The sequence below is a fragment of the Myodes glareolus genome, chromosome 6 (genome assembly GCF_982192425.1).
Source record: "Myodes glareolus chromosome 6, mMyoGla1.1, whole genome shotgun sequence".
Taxonomy (NCBI): domain Eukaryota; kingdom Metazoa; phylum Chordata; class Mammalia; order Rodentia; family Cricetidae; genus Myodes; species Myodes glareolus.
This window is the reverse complement of record NC_142031.1, coordinates 69,481,759-69,496,925: the sequence shown is the minus strand read 5'-3', so window position 1 is coordinate 69,496,925 and position 15,167 is coordinate 69,481,759. Positions and strand designations below refer to the sequence as shown.

Genomic DNA, 15,167 nt, shown 5'->3' with positions numbered 1-15,167 from the left:
TGGTTTTCCAAGACAGGGTTTCTCTATGTAGCCCTGGATGTCCTCCTGAGTGCTGGGATTAAAGGTGTGTGCCACCACCACCCAGAAAGTATTATTCTTTGATGAATTACAAAGACTAGGGAAAAAAAACCTAAAGTACAAAGCAGGCAGAGAGGGGACAAGAATAAGACCACAGCATTTGTTTACAATGGGACTTCCCAGGTTGCTCAAAAGCTAATCCACACTCATTTCTTTCATTTTAATATTTTAAGGTTTTGTCTTCTCTCTCCTATCAACAACTGTATTAACACCACAATACTACACCGTCTATCAGCCACTGTAATCATACACAACTTATTAATACCTCCTGTCACCATGGTAACAACGTTTGGATAAAGCATCCCTCACAGAGCTCAAGAACACCCATGGCCCCACAGCTGGAGGCAGCAGAGCTGGGCTCCCCATCTGAGATCAACACCAATGTCCACACATATCCACTCCGCCATGTGAGTAACATGTCACCCACAATACCACAACACAAAATAATCTTGGAAGGACTACACTGTAGTCAGTATCCAAAATATATTGTAAAATTTAAAATAAACCTGAGCCCTCTGAGCACAGAACTAGTCATAATTGATTAGCAACTACTGGATGAGCTAACATAAGAAAATGTGTCTGGGGCTAGAGACGACTCCCCTTGCCAGCAAGAGGACCAGAGTAGAGGTCCCACTCAGAAGTTAGCAGGTATTCTTCTTGTAGAGAGTGGATGGTATGGCCTGGACAGGTCAGAGATTCTGCTGTTCAAAATGCCCCTCAGGCTTAGAGTTGAAGTGTCTGGTAGTGATGCTGGGTGCAAGAAGGCTGCTACGCGAAGAAAACGTGTGTCTTAGGTGAGTTTTCTCCAAGAATAAATTAAAATGTAATTTGTAATTCATGTATTATCAGTAACAAGAAAAGAAAAAAGAAGGGAAAATTTCTTGAATCTTCACATCAGTCACCCGCAGAAGCTGCCGGAATAATATCTGGAGTGCAAAACAATGACAGAGACGGCGGGAAAGCGGCTGTATCGGGTATTAATTCACACGGGGAGCACTGACGGGGCTTTCAGATAAAGTGTAAATATCACATTACCCAGAACAAGAAAGCAGGAAACCTTCCTCAACTCGTGCAGAAAGAGATGCATAGCTAGTTCTACTATATACTAACTAGCATGCACAAAGCAAGATTACACAGTGGTGACGAAAACACTGTGCCCCTTCTGTATCTGCTGGAAGGAAGACGTCCATGAGTCACTAATGCGCTGTTCACAGCAGCTTTATAAAATGTAATTATTGGAAGTTATAAGAATCAACTATTATTTATAATCAAATAAACTCTGTGTGTGTGTGTGTGTGTGTGTGTGTGTGTGTGTTTAGTTTGTTGTTCCTGGCAGCAGTAGGAATTGGGTTTCTTTTACTTGTAATAAAAGAGATCCTGACTGATAATAACGACATCATTAAGAACATCAAGAGGTTAAGACTTAATTTGAGCTTATTCTGAGTCAAAGTCATAGATATTAGTGCATAATACACACACACACACACACAGGGAAAAGAAACTGAGACAGAGAGCTAGGGAAAGTAATTATAGGACCACACACACCGCAGCACAGTAGGGTTGAATTCAGACTCCATACTCTAGACGCACACATACACACACACACCGCAGCACAGTAGGGTTGAATTCAGACTCCACACTCTAGACACACACACACAGACACACACACACACGACACACACACACGAAGGGAAAAGGCTGAGACAGAGCGCTAGAAAAAGAATTACAGGACCACACATACCGCAGCACAGTAGGGTTGAATTCAGACTCCACACTCTAGACCTTCCAATAAGGAGCCTAGGGTGGACTGCTGAATGTCCAGCATTCCCAAAAGTCCCCAGAACTGTCTGCCAAAAATGAACACCCTGATCAACAGTCAATCTATGTAATGTACTAAAGAGTTACTTCCTAGTGGTGTAGGGGAGAAGATAGGACTCCATCACACCAGTCACTAAATTCATCCATCCATTTGTCTTGCTTGGGTTCCATGATTAACAAGCAACTAATTATTTTTTTTCTACCAGGGCCAATTCTACAACAGTGATAAAATATTGTTGCTCAATAGGGACCATGCATCCCAACCTGCATGGCATCTCCCTTCATTATTATGCTGGCATCCTGAGTCAATCAACTTTGGAGGAGTTTGTGTTTGAGACACAGCTGAATTCTCAGTCCTCTGGCGGAGTATAAGCCTACATACACAGCCTAAGCATGACCTCTGGCTGACTAGTAGAGTCGTTTTAGGATGAAAACAATAAATGAACATGAAAACTTCAAAACTTTACCTCCCTTGAATTAAAGACATCTTCAAGTCATCAAGTAAAATCTTGCCAAGAGAATTAAACAGTAGCCACAAACAAGAGGCATCTCTGTGGGTGAGTTATTTCCTAATAGGGAATATGGTTGAGGTCATCATAATGTTTCAAAATGGCAGCAGGGGACAGTAAAATCACCCAGCTTTCAGGAAAGAAGTTCAGTGTGTTAAAAAGAGGAGATGATGATGCATGCCTGCAAATCCCAGCATTTGGGTGGCTGAAGCAGAAGGATCGCGAGTTTAAGACGACCCTGGGTAACACACTGAGACACTGTCTCAAAAGGGGGAGAACCACACCCCCACCACGACCATTAATTCAGCTTTCATTTACAGGAATGCTCTAGCTGAATCCCTAAAGCTGCCAATGTCCATGAACTTAGCTCAGCCATGGTCTGTGCATCAGGGAGCATTTTGATATCCCAACTTCTCTCATTCATTTTTCTACATTCATTACTTTTCCTTTGCTCCTAGGGAAGATTCTTTCACTTCCCTTCAAAATATACAATTAGAAAATCCATGAAAGAAAACAGAAGAACTACTCCCCTGTCCTACACCTCCAGTCTCACCCTTCACTTCCTGCCTCTCACTCCCTCCATACAAAACAAAAGCAGGATGACGTTCAAAGAACAACTTTCCTTGGGGGTCACGCATGACACAGTCTCCTCCTCATCTAGTCTTGGTAAAAGACTGACACCAGAATGGCCAAATGAGTCAACTCAGCTCAAGTCGTGAGTTAACCACACTGCAGCTGGGAAGCCTGGAGGAGGAAGTGCAGAGGTCCAGGTCTCCTTCCTTTCTCTCCAAAGGGGAGGAGTAACAGAGCTACGTGGAGATGTGTGTGGAAAGGGTCGGTCCTGTCCTGGTATAAGGCAGTGAGTGACCATCAGATGGCCTCTGCAGACAGGACAGCTGCAGAGGGGACTGAGGTGTCACTCCTGCTCTCCTTGGCTGGCACCCACATTAGCCACGTCCTGCCAAGCCTGCACCAGAGCAAAGCAAAGCTGCCAACACGGCGTCTTTTCATCAGGGCACCTGAGGCTACTAGGGAGCTTTCCGGGTGTTCTTTAGAATCTGGATAGAAAAGGCAGACATCTCTCTCTGCACCAGTCCCAGTGAGTGAGCTGAATACAGACGGGCATCCTCCATCTCCTCAACGGTCTCAACACCATGTCCACAGCAGTCCCATAACTGACTCCTACTCCTCTGAAAGTCAAAGACGCCTAAATAATATTCAGAAAAGACTTGTCACCTCACTTAAAATAATGATAGACTCCCTTTAAAATACGCTCAGCGGTGGATACATGAATGGTGATATATATGCAGGAAAGGCTAAGCACAGGCTTAGGTGTATTGCAGGTATGCCCCAAATCTAAGCTCCAAATAAACTGAGACAAAACTCAAAAAAACATGCCAGTAACAAAATTCATCCTAATGAATGCTTTATTATTAAAATGTTTGCTACCAGCAAGAGCATCATAAAAAGACAAGCAGATGTTCAACAAGACATCCACTCCCTTTCCGTGTCTTCCCTATCCTTTACTTTAGTGGGACCTGGGTCCTCTGCCCCTTTCAGCCATCAGACAAAGCATCTGTGCTCCCGCCCACCGCCTTCTCACCATGATGCCTCCTTCACTATCTGGCACCAGGCTTTGCGAAGCCAGGAAGAATGAGAGGCTCTCTGGGGGAGCTGTGGGCTGACTTCACCCAGCCAGACTGGCAAGAATTGGAAGAAGGTCTGGTAACACCAGAACAGCCAGAGCACTGACTCACAGCTAGTGAGTGTGAACTGCCATGAGTACTTTGGAAAACAAGGTGGCATTTTCTAGTGACGATACGGAGACGTGAATAGTGCACAGCTCATTCATTTCATTCCTGAGCCTCGGCCAGACGGCCTAACTCATTAAGAATCTACGGTCCTCCTGCAAGCGCAGAGAGGCAGAGACAGTAAAACCTGAAAACTTGGAACTTGCAGCAGTGCTGAAATGCTGTATGCTGGCACTGTCCACTACAGTGGCTCTGCATTCAAAGTATGGATAATAAAACGGAAGACGTGACATTTCAATACTATAATACTATTTGATTTTCATTTTAATATATGTGAGCACATTGGCTACCGGCCACCTTACTATACAATGCAGTGAGAAATACATTAATCTAAGCATCACGATACATGCATAACAATTTTATAATTATTAGAAATGGAGGGGTGGAGAGTCAAGTATGGTAGTGAATACCTATAAAGCATCCCCTGAGAGGATGCTCAGGGCAGAGACAGGGATGCTTTGTTTGATGGCTAAAAGGTAAGCTCACCTTCAAGAGAGGCAGGAGGATGAGGGGTTCTAAGCCAGTCTGGACTTCATGAGACCTGTCTCAAAGGAAACATAAACTATACCACATGCATAAAATAGAATACTGTGAAGAAGTTAAAGTAACAGCATAACGGAGTCTTAGAAACAGTTTTGAGTTACAAAAGAAATCACACTTTTTGCTTCTGTTCTTACATTTCTCAACATACACATCACCTGTGTTGTTTTCCAATACAAATATTTCACAATTTAGAAAAAGCACTGGTAAGGCGTCTTCCACTCCCTAGAGCCCACCTCAGCACCCTGTGCCCACACAGACAAACAGCCTCTATGGAGGATCCGAGCTGCGTCCACCTTTAACGTCTCCTATTCTCAGCAGAAGGCAAGAGCACAGAGTGCCCAGTGAACTGAATCCTGATCTTAGAAAGCCACACTTTCCAGTTTTAACCTGTGCACAGTGGTGTTTTCCACGCTGGATGTGGCTGATTGAGTCTCTATTTCTATGTATTTCTCCATACAATGGACCCCTGTGTTTCAGCAGGCTGAAAGGGAAATGCCTTTTACAATGACACTATCACTAAACAGAGTGGAGCAGGATCCCCTGCTTGGGTAGGCAGGTTTTTTCTTTTCCATTTATTGACAGTATACACGTACACATATGTCCACATATGTGCACAGAAACACAAGCACACAAATGGCTATAGTTTTACAAAAAGAATCTGGAGTCACCAGACTGTTCGGAGGCATTGGCTTTTCATCTGCAAACTACCAGAGGCCCTAGAATTACAGGTGTGTGATAGCATACCTGGAATTTGTGTTTTATTTTGCTTTTTGAGACAGGGTCGCTCTGTACCCCTAGCTGGAATGGAAAACAAGTTGGCATTCGCTAGTGTCGATGGAGATATGAACACTGCACAGGGCAGGGATTTTAGTCCCAGGCCTCCAGCCAGACTGTCTAAGTCAGTAAGACTCTAACTCATTTAGCCCAGGCTGGCCTGGCACTCTCTATATGGGTCAGACTGGCCTCAAGCTCACGTTAGCTCTCCCGCCTCAGCCTCTCGAGTATGAAAATTAAAGACACGAACTACCACAACTGGAAAATGGTGGGGTTTTTTGTTATTTGGTTTTTTTTTCAGTACTGGGGGTCGAACTAGGGGCTATACCATGATCTAGATTTCCATCGTTCTATTCGTGAACGATGTTAGTCCAGGTTAGTCGCAAACCCAAAACAATCATCCTGCCCTAGCTTCCCCGGGAGAGGTGTAAATCATCATGCCCAGCAGGGTCCTACCATCATACACAAACACACACACCACAGGGGAGAGACAGACAATCAGACACACTGACAGACACAGAGACAAAGCAAACACACAAATATGTTACAATTGAGAGAATAGAATTCTGGCTTTCCAGGGGAGCTCCAAGACTGAGACTCTTGTTCATTTCTCCAATTTTAGAGACCAGACTGTTGTCCTGTACATAATAGGTGCTTGTGCTGGATAGTTTTGTCAGCTTGACACAGGGGAGGGGAGCCTCAGTTAAGAAAATACCTTCCTAAGATCAGGCTGTAGGCAAGCTGTAGGGCATTTTCTTAATTAGTGACTGACAGGGGAGCGAACAGCCCATTGTAGATGGTGCCACTCTGGGCAACTGGTCCTGGATGTGATGAGAAAGCAGGCTGAACAAGTCACAAAGCAACACTCTCTGCATCAGCTCCTGCCTCTCGGTTCCCGCCCTGTTTGAGTTCCTGTACTGACTTCCTCTGAAAATGAACTCTGATGGGGGAGCATAAGCCAGGCAAACCCTGTCCTCCTCCCGTCGCTTCTGGTCACAGTGTTTCGTCACATCTACAGTACCCTAACTAGGACAGGGCTCAGAAACAATCTCGGAGCAAAGGAGCACCAACGCTCGCTGTGGCTGCAAACCTAGCCCTGGGTCTAGATGTAAATACTTTATTTAATTTACCCTCTGCCGAGTCAACGCCCTAGAACAGCCAGAAGTCTTATTATGCACAGCTGGTGGGAGGGTAAGTGGGCAAAACCACTTTAGAAACCTCAAGATTAGCAAGATTAAATCACTTGCCCAAGAACATGTAAATAAGTAGCTGAAATAGAAACTTCCTAAGTCAAAAGGCAGAATTCAAACTTCCTCTACTAGACTACAAGCCATACTCCTTAACATGACACTGAGCTGTGTCCCAAACAAAAGGAAACCAAGTCACAAAAGCAATGCACTCTAATTTTGTTAATATGAGTTTAAAGACAAAGCTGTAGATGATCAAAATACATTATAAATCTATAAAAAATTGAAAACAAAACCATTATTATATATGCATTATTATGTATATTAATATTTGCTAATAAAACACTTCAAAGAAAAATGTAAAAAGACATACGTGTGTGCAGTAAGTGAGCTCGTATTCGCTAAATCATCAGAGATTATACAACCAGAACTTAAGCCAGCCGGAGGAAAAGGAGGCGTGAACAAGTCTCCATAGAATTAACCAGACTGTCCTCCACAACCCTGACTCATGATAAAACCAGCTCAGTCACACAGAAACACACACCCTTAGCACCAGCAAGTATCATTTCTGAATGTTTTAAATGTCAAAGAGAGCAGGGTTGTATTGTCAAAGGGGCCATCTTATGTTCAAGGCTTACCAATCCATTCAGAAATGGCAGCTGAGAGCTTCTGGACCAAGTGGTTAAGTGGCTGCAGAGCCAGGTGCACAGCCTATAATCCAGCACTCAAGAGCAAGGACGCAGGAGGACCAGTTTTAGGTTGGCACCAGCTACATAGCGAGTTCAAGGCCAGCCTCAGGCACGTGAAACCCAGGTTTACAAGGAAGGGGTAGAGGGAAGAACAAGGGGAACAGAGGAACAACAGGCTGATGAAGCACAGCCCAGAAACAAGGTCCCTACTTTCTGGACTCACCTTGTCTCTTCACTGCCTCAAAGTAAAGGGAAGCATGAAGATGTCTCTTACCAAGCAGCTAGATCGCTCCGAGTCTTCACATAATTTTGTTTAATCCCTTACCAGCTCTGTGGGTTAGATAGTTTTCCCATTTACACGACCAGAGGGAAAAACTAAGGCTCAGAGGGCTTAAGTTAACTCACCCCTAATCATACATTAGACATTTGGACTAGAAGCCAGAACATCCCATCTCAGCACAGGGTGTTATGTTTAAAAAAAAAAAAAAAAAAAAGAACAGGACTCTGCAAAGTGCTTAAAATACGTAGTCTACATAGACCTGGAGTGTACACCTGTAATCTCAGTACTTACGAGGACAACGCAGGAGGATTACTGAGTTCAACACATACTTGGACTATCGTAAATTAGAAGCCAATCTACACCATATAGCACAATTCCATTTCCAAAAGAAAAGAAAGGTAAGAGTAAACCTTTGAAAATAAGAATACACTAACCACTAGAGATGTAATTCTCCCCAGTGTATCTCAAGAGAAGGGTTTGGTTAAGATAGCCTCAAACCAACCTTGATGAAGTTAAGCATCTTTAACGTGAACTAAAGCCGTAAAGAGGACCTTATAAAATTCTGGCCATTTAATAGAAGCAGTAAAAATACTTTCAAGTCGTCATTTAGACTGGACAGAAATTATGGAAAAATAATTCAATTTTGCTGTCCGTTTGCTTTCAAAGCTAGTTACCTGACTGCAGCTGCCACAGTACACTCTACTTTCTCTCTCCCTGTTACTATATCCTCTACGTGCAATACAAGACGTCCCAGACTGGCACCTCCAGTCACCCAAATAAAGCAAAGGGGAAGCATGAAGATGTGCTAAGGTCCCTCACCTAGCAGCTATTTTGGTCTGAGTCACCACACAGTCTGTGGTCCTGCATGAGTTTTAGCCATCATTTCTACCTTCTCCCGTCAGATTAGGAGACCACCACTTTTATTTCTGAAACTGGTGCAGAGCCAGCTTTTGTCTCCAGCAGGGGTGCTACTTTCATTATGGACAACGATGTTTTTAAGTGATTACACTAATCTTAAGCGATTCAAATGTGTCCCGCAGCATGAAATGCAACACCCAAAGACTTCTCCAACACTGTCTGGAACATTTTTAGACTCCTATTTCTTCTTTAACACAATGAACGACAACTACTTACTGAACAAGTCCAACTGGGTAGTAGTGAGCCATGCTTCTATTTTGCTCAGGATAACGGGGTTTTGCATATAATTTGATTCCTGCAATTTAACTTCTCCAATGGGGTCAATACTAGAGTATGTAATCCACCTAATTTTGCTTTTCGGATTTATAAAGCTTTCCTTCTCCAAGAAAAGAAAATACCAAAAAGAGCCGCACTGTAATATGCCTCTGAATGTACCAGATTGCTCTCACCGCATCTAAAAAGGCTAATCCTCGTTTGACTTTCCTTTCTTTCCAGTCTAAAGCTAAAAATCAGTTCACTTTATCAAATTATCAAATCAAAGGGTCTAGAAATAGCTTCCTATTTGTGGAAAGAGCCAGAAGGCACATAAAAATGGAAGATATCATTCGAATCGTCCTCCCCCAAAGCTGCCCGGATGAGACAAATCCCAGCAAAATCCTAGACGTCTTAAGTAAGAATTTAATGTACTTCCTAATGAGGCCGATGTGAACTCTAAAGTACTATAGAATCAGAAACCAGCCTGAAACAGCGAAGTCCAAACACTCGTCCCCGGGGGCCCGGGCTGCACACGCTCACGGCAGCCCCCGGGGCGCTCTCCCCAGGTTCAGCCCTTCGGTTCACACACCTGCTCCTCCGTCCAGCCGTCGGGTCGGCCGCAGCACGCCTGCACCAGAGACCGTGTCTCCGAGCTCCGCCCGCCAGCTGGGTGGGAGGAGCCCGCGGGCAGCCGCAACGCGAATTCCCCTGTCGCCGCTCCGCTCTTCACGCAGGGAGGTCACCGGCGGCCCGCGTCCGAGCCGGGGCGGAGAGGCGCCTCCGCGACGGGGAGCTGCGGACAGCCCAGCCCCCCTCCCCCGCGGGCGCGGCCGGCTCGGTGCCCCAGAGATCGCCGCCCCCCGGCACCCGCACACCCGGTCCCCAGCGCCAACCCCGGCGACCGCAGTCCTCCGTCAGCTCGGGCCACCCCGGCCTCCGGCGTCACAGTATTAATGAAGTTTCCCCGCACTCCCGCGGCCGCAGACTGAGCTGGGAGAACGACTTCCCGCCCGGCCAATGGTGGCGGCGGCAGCGGGGCGGGGCGCGGCGGGCGCGGAGAGGGCGGGGCGACGTCGGGACGGGAGGGGCCCGGGAGGTGACCGGGAGGGGGGGGGACGGGGAGAGGGCGGGACTCGCAGCCAGGAGGTGACCGGGAGGGGGCGGGACCCGGTTGGGAGGGGATCGGGAGGGAGCGGGAGGGACCTAGGGCGGAGGAGGTAACCGAGAGGTGGTCAGGTAGTCGTGAGGTGGTGGGACCCGCCGCTGGGAGGTTGTGGGACACGCAGGGGAAGATGGCAGGACCCTGGACAGGCTATTGTCGGAGTTACCTTTCCAGGAGTGAAATCGCTTTTCGCTGGCTGGGAAACCAAGAAGCAATGTCCATTGAAGGGGGTTGAGGGGGGCAGGTTGCTTTTTTGGGGGGCCGGGGGAGGTTCTCGACTCTTCTTACTATTCATACAGAGGTGAGAGACAGAGATGGGGGGAATGGCATGGTGAGCTGGAGGGTGATTGCCAGGACTATGGTTCCGAACCCAGTGTCACGCCGGGACCAAGGTCTGCGGGGCCCGCAGTGGTGCACAGAAAGAGGCGGGACCAGAGAGGAAGGCACACTGCAGAAAACAGAGCAGGAAAGTCACCAGTTCTGAAATCATAAAGCACACCTATGGTCTAAAACCCCAAAAATGGCGGGGGTGTGGGGAGGTGGGGCTACAAGTTTCAGCTCCACTTTCCCAGGTCTCGGAGATGACCTACAATCTTCTTCCTCCCCCAGGCCACAAATGCTCTCAGACTTGCACTGGACCTCCTCTCATCTTCAAATCATCTTTTCAAGAAAATCATATGGCAAGATTGAATTAATTGATGTTTCTGTCGGCTTTTAATTTGAAACTCTGAACATGGAACTTTAACCCAAAAGAATGTGCAAAAATCTCAAAGAACTAATTAAAAATGAAGACATGAGCCGCATAGGTGGTTACCAACACCAGCTGTTCAGTCCGGGGAACATATAGAAACAAGAGACACTAAATAGATTCCCCAGTACAATCTGTCTTATCCATACACACGTAACAATAATAAAGAGACCGTGAATTTGAGGTGGATACATGAGAGAGGTATGAGGGAGGGCAATGATGTCATTTTATCTTAATCAAATTCTAAAAAGAAAAATGACCGTAAGTGAAAGAAATTTTATAATCTGCATTTCCAGAATAATTCTTCCCGAAACCATTTGGATCACACCAGATCTTCAGTCACTACTCTAAAAAACCTAATAGGCTTACCGACAGAAAAATCATCTCCAGGATTGATATATCCTGCGAGTAAGGGAGAGATTGGTATGTCTTAATTTGGCAATGCCCTGATGTATCCTGGGAGTAATGTAGTCGATGCATCTTAACAACAAGGCAATGTTGGCTGCCGACATCGGGAAGATAAGGAAGGACAGTCTCTGTTTTGGGTTAACTAAGGCCATCGAAGACAAGGTTTCCTAAACTTTGTCCACTTGCAATCCCTCGTTACCCCCAAATTTTTACATATAGATATGTAAAGAAGGTGTTGAGACAATTAGGAATTTTACTTCAAAATGATTCTTTGTTATCATACAGTTTTACCATTTGTTAAAGAGGACAAAGTTAGCACACTAGAGAAATGGGTGTGTTCAGTTATTTTACACAAGGAATTAAATCTTGCTGAATACATGTTATTTTGGGACAGAGAACAACTTCAATGTGTTTTAGAATTAGACACTTTAATTCTATAAGCCTCAATGTTGAGAAAGCTACTTCACATAAATATATAATAAAATGTCATAAGTATGTTTAAGGTCATTTCTGAAATGATGAGAAATTGTTCTGATCTCAGGTCAAAATTCATTGAATGATTTTTTTTTTAAATGAAACTCAAGTCAGCAACTCAGTTTCTTAAACATTCTCCCACAATCCAATCCAGAGAAACACTAATTTAATACTAACCTGCTCAGGAATGGCAGGAAGTAGATACCAACATTTTGTTTTCCATATTAAACCGTATGGCTCTATAAGAGCAGAAAACTGTGTATACAGTAAAAAAAAAATGTAATTCATTACACAATAGTCTCAAGCCTGAGCTTTTGGTGTTTAAGGCAGTGTCTGCTGACGATGGGTTAGGTATGAAGTTACGCTTCCTGGTATGACAATCTGTGCAGGGAACGTACATTACTGTGTGTTCAAAACAAAAAGTCAGTGAGGTATGAAATTGCCCTGGGGGGGCCGAGCGGCTGCCAGGAGCATCGCTTACTCACTGCCTTCCGACTTAATTTCTGGTCACTGCACATTTAGAAATGACAAAATTTTTGCGACCCTTACATCCGGTGATGTGATTTCATAGGAGATTGTGAATCATGGTTTAAAAAGCGTGGAAAAAAAAAAAAAGAAAGAAAAAAGAAAAGAAAAAAAAGGGCATTACAAACCTTTGAAATTTGGATCACGAAAGCTACTTTTGGAAACACCGGAAGCAAAAGTAATCACTCCTTCTCCAGATGTATAGCAGTGTCGGAAAAGCTAAGTCTGCTACAAAGATATAAATGCAATTTAGAAATGATACCACTGGTGAGAACACAGTATACAGCCAAAGAGTACTTAAGGCAGACAAGTGCCTGATGCTATTTCTTGTGTCAAATACAAAGTTCATAATCAATCTCAATTTTGGTTGGCATATTTAGCCTATGGATCTAGTCAGTTTTGTGTAAAATTTCACATTGAAGAGAAAAGTTGGTTATCAAAGACTCAAACCTAGCGGTGGGGAAGAAGTGAAGTGTATATAACTACAGTACTGTAAGCGTCTCTAAAAAATGGCCAAAACTTGAGGAACTTTGTTACATGTGGAACGGTGAAAAGACTTAGTTTTCACTTCTTTTGAAAAGAAATTATTTTCTTATTTTTAATTGTGCATGTGTTTCTGTGTGTAATTTTCCAATAGTTTTCTTCTTTTTCTTTTTTCTTTTTTCTTTTTTTTTTTTTACCTGCTTTAAAAACAAAAACAAAATAAAACATAAGCACCCCAGAAAGACAGATGCTATCTATTCTTCCTTACATGTGGATCCTAGCTCAGGTTCACATGTTTAAGTTGGAGGGTCCATGGAGGCCGGAAAGTTGGAGGGCCTGTGAGAGGAGGGAAGGAAAGAGGCCTTAAGTGAGGGAGAGACTCTGGAACACAGAATACATGGAAGTAAAGGAGGATGGTAGGAGGTGGGATGGTTTGATTGGAGGAGGCAAGGAAAATGTGGGAGAGAGGGATAACAAAAGCTAAAGATGCATGTAAGAACTTGATGGAAATCCTCTTCTTTGTAAGCTGATAAAATATAGAGGGAGTTTGAATAGGGGTACCCTGCAAGGGTAGATAATGCTGCTCCCAGAAGCCATAGGTTATTCAGTGAAAATCGAAGGCCTGTGATCCCTCCTCATGGGTTGATCAGGGAGGCTCCAGAGAGCCCCAAAACAATACAGGTTATTCCATTGCTCTTGGTTACCTCAGAACTGTGTGATAATACCCTACACCTGAATACCCTGTTGCTGAAGATACCACACATTTTAGTGCCAAGACATACAAAAATCAAACTGGAAGCATCCTTCCTGCTGGTTAGTTTTCAGAGTGCCAGATGATCTTAACCAGGAGAAGACCCTGCATGCTCCAATACCAACAGCCAAGCAAGATGTGCCCACCGGTAGAGGAGTAGCATGAATGTTATTGGGAGGAGGTAACCAACAACTTTCTCATGAGATATGGGGCCTACCTCACAGGAAGACATTCATTCCTGCTATTGTAAGTCTGGTCAAGAACTTGAGCTTGAGAAGTCATAGGCCTTCAGGGGAATCTCCTGCTGTTTTGCCAAGTGATCCTGTCAAACTGTGTTATAAATGGCCTGGTTGAAATGAGAAGTGTCCCTATAGTCTCAGGCAGGTTATAATGTGAATTAAGATGGGGGTAGGGAAGCTCCTGAGCTGGGAGAAGTGTGGAAGTTAGTAATGAGAAGAGCTGAGAAGAGCCAAGATGCCAGCATGGTTTCTCTACTTTCTAATAGGTACTTGAAATACTGAAGAAGCATGAAGGCCAGCATGTGCTTTGATATACTAATAGGCACCACAGATATTGTCACTGGTAAGATAAGTGGCTCCTTTGGTAGGGGGAATCTGGCTTCCCAAGCTCCTGAGGAATGCTGGCTTTTGTCCATCTGCCAGAATTTGGGGAAATGGAATTTCCTTTGGACCCGTCAGGGTTTAGGTTTATTTGACTTAACTATAGCAGAGTCACAGTCTATATTGAAGAATGCCAGGGCAGAAACTCAACGGAATGGGAACCTGGAGGCAGGAACTGAATTAGAGACCATAGAGAAGTGTTGCTTACTGACTTTCTCTTTATGACTTACTCAACCTGCTTCCTTACAGAAACCAGGACCACCTGACCAAGGGTGGCACTCACAATGGACTTGGCCTTTCCCCCATCAATCACCAGTTAAGAAAATAACCTACGGGGTTGCCTACAGCCTGATCTTATGGAAGCATTTCCTCAGTTGAGGATCTCTTCTCTCAGATGTCTGTAGTTTATATCAAGTTGACTTAAAAATTAGCCTGCACAAGTGTCTCAGTTAGAGTTTCTATAGCTGTAATAAAACACCATGATCAAAAGCAATTTATAGAACAAAGAGTTTTTTGGGCTTGTGATTCCACAGGGTTTGTGGAAACTGGAAAGAAATTACCCCCAAAGGGAGTGCCACTATTTGGAGGTATGGCATTGTTGGAGTAGGTATGGCATCGTTGGAGGAAGTGTGTCACTATGGAGGCAGGCTTTGAGGTCCCATATATGTTCAAGGAACATCTAGTGTTTCCATTTACTTTCTGTTGTCAGAACAAGACATAGAAATATCAGCTACCTCTCCAGCACCATGTCTGCCTACTTGTCACCATGTCCTGTAAGCCACACAATCAAATATTTTCCTTTATAAGAGTTGCCGTGGTCATGGTGTCTCTTCACAGCAATAGAAAGCCTAAGGCAGGGTTAGAGTTCATGGTGTGGAAACAGGGCAGCAAGTGCCTGTCATGGTAGCTGGAGCAACATGCTGAGAATGTACATCCCTTACTGTAATCCCAGTGTGAGGAGAACCCTGAAGGTGGCTATTGCAGGGCAGTGACTAACGAAAAGCTGAGAAGGAAAACTCAGTTCAGATAAACTTCATCAACCTGAATCAAGACTTCAGGGAGTCTGATATCAGGTGGTTTATTCTTAATATATTTAAGTCCAGTATAATTTAGAAAAAAAAAAGTTTTCATGTG

General features: G+C 44.4%; 1 protein-coding gene across 1 annotated transcript in view; it reads right to left on the bottom strand.

Moving 5' to 3' along the window:
- Window positions 1-9,896, bottom strand: part of Herc3 (HECT and RLD domain containing E3 ubiquitin protein ligase 3) — a 101,748-nt gene extending 91,852 nt beyond the window's left edge. The window contains exon 1 of the mRNA XM_048439637.3: window positions 9,452-9,896. The gene's annotated coding sequence lies outside the window, so the exon portion shown is untranslated. The remainder of the gene's footprint in view (window positions 1-9,451) is intronic.
- Between the last annotated feature and the right edge of the window lie 5,271 nt (window positions 9,897-15,167).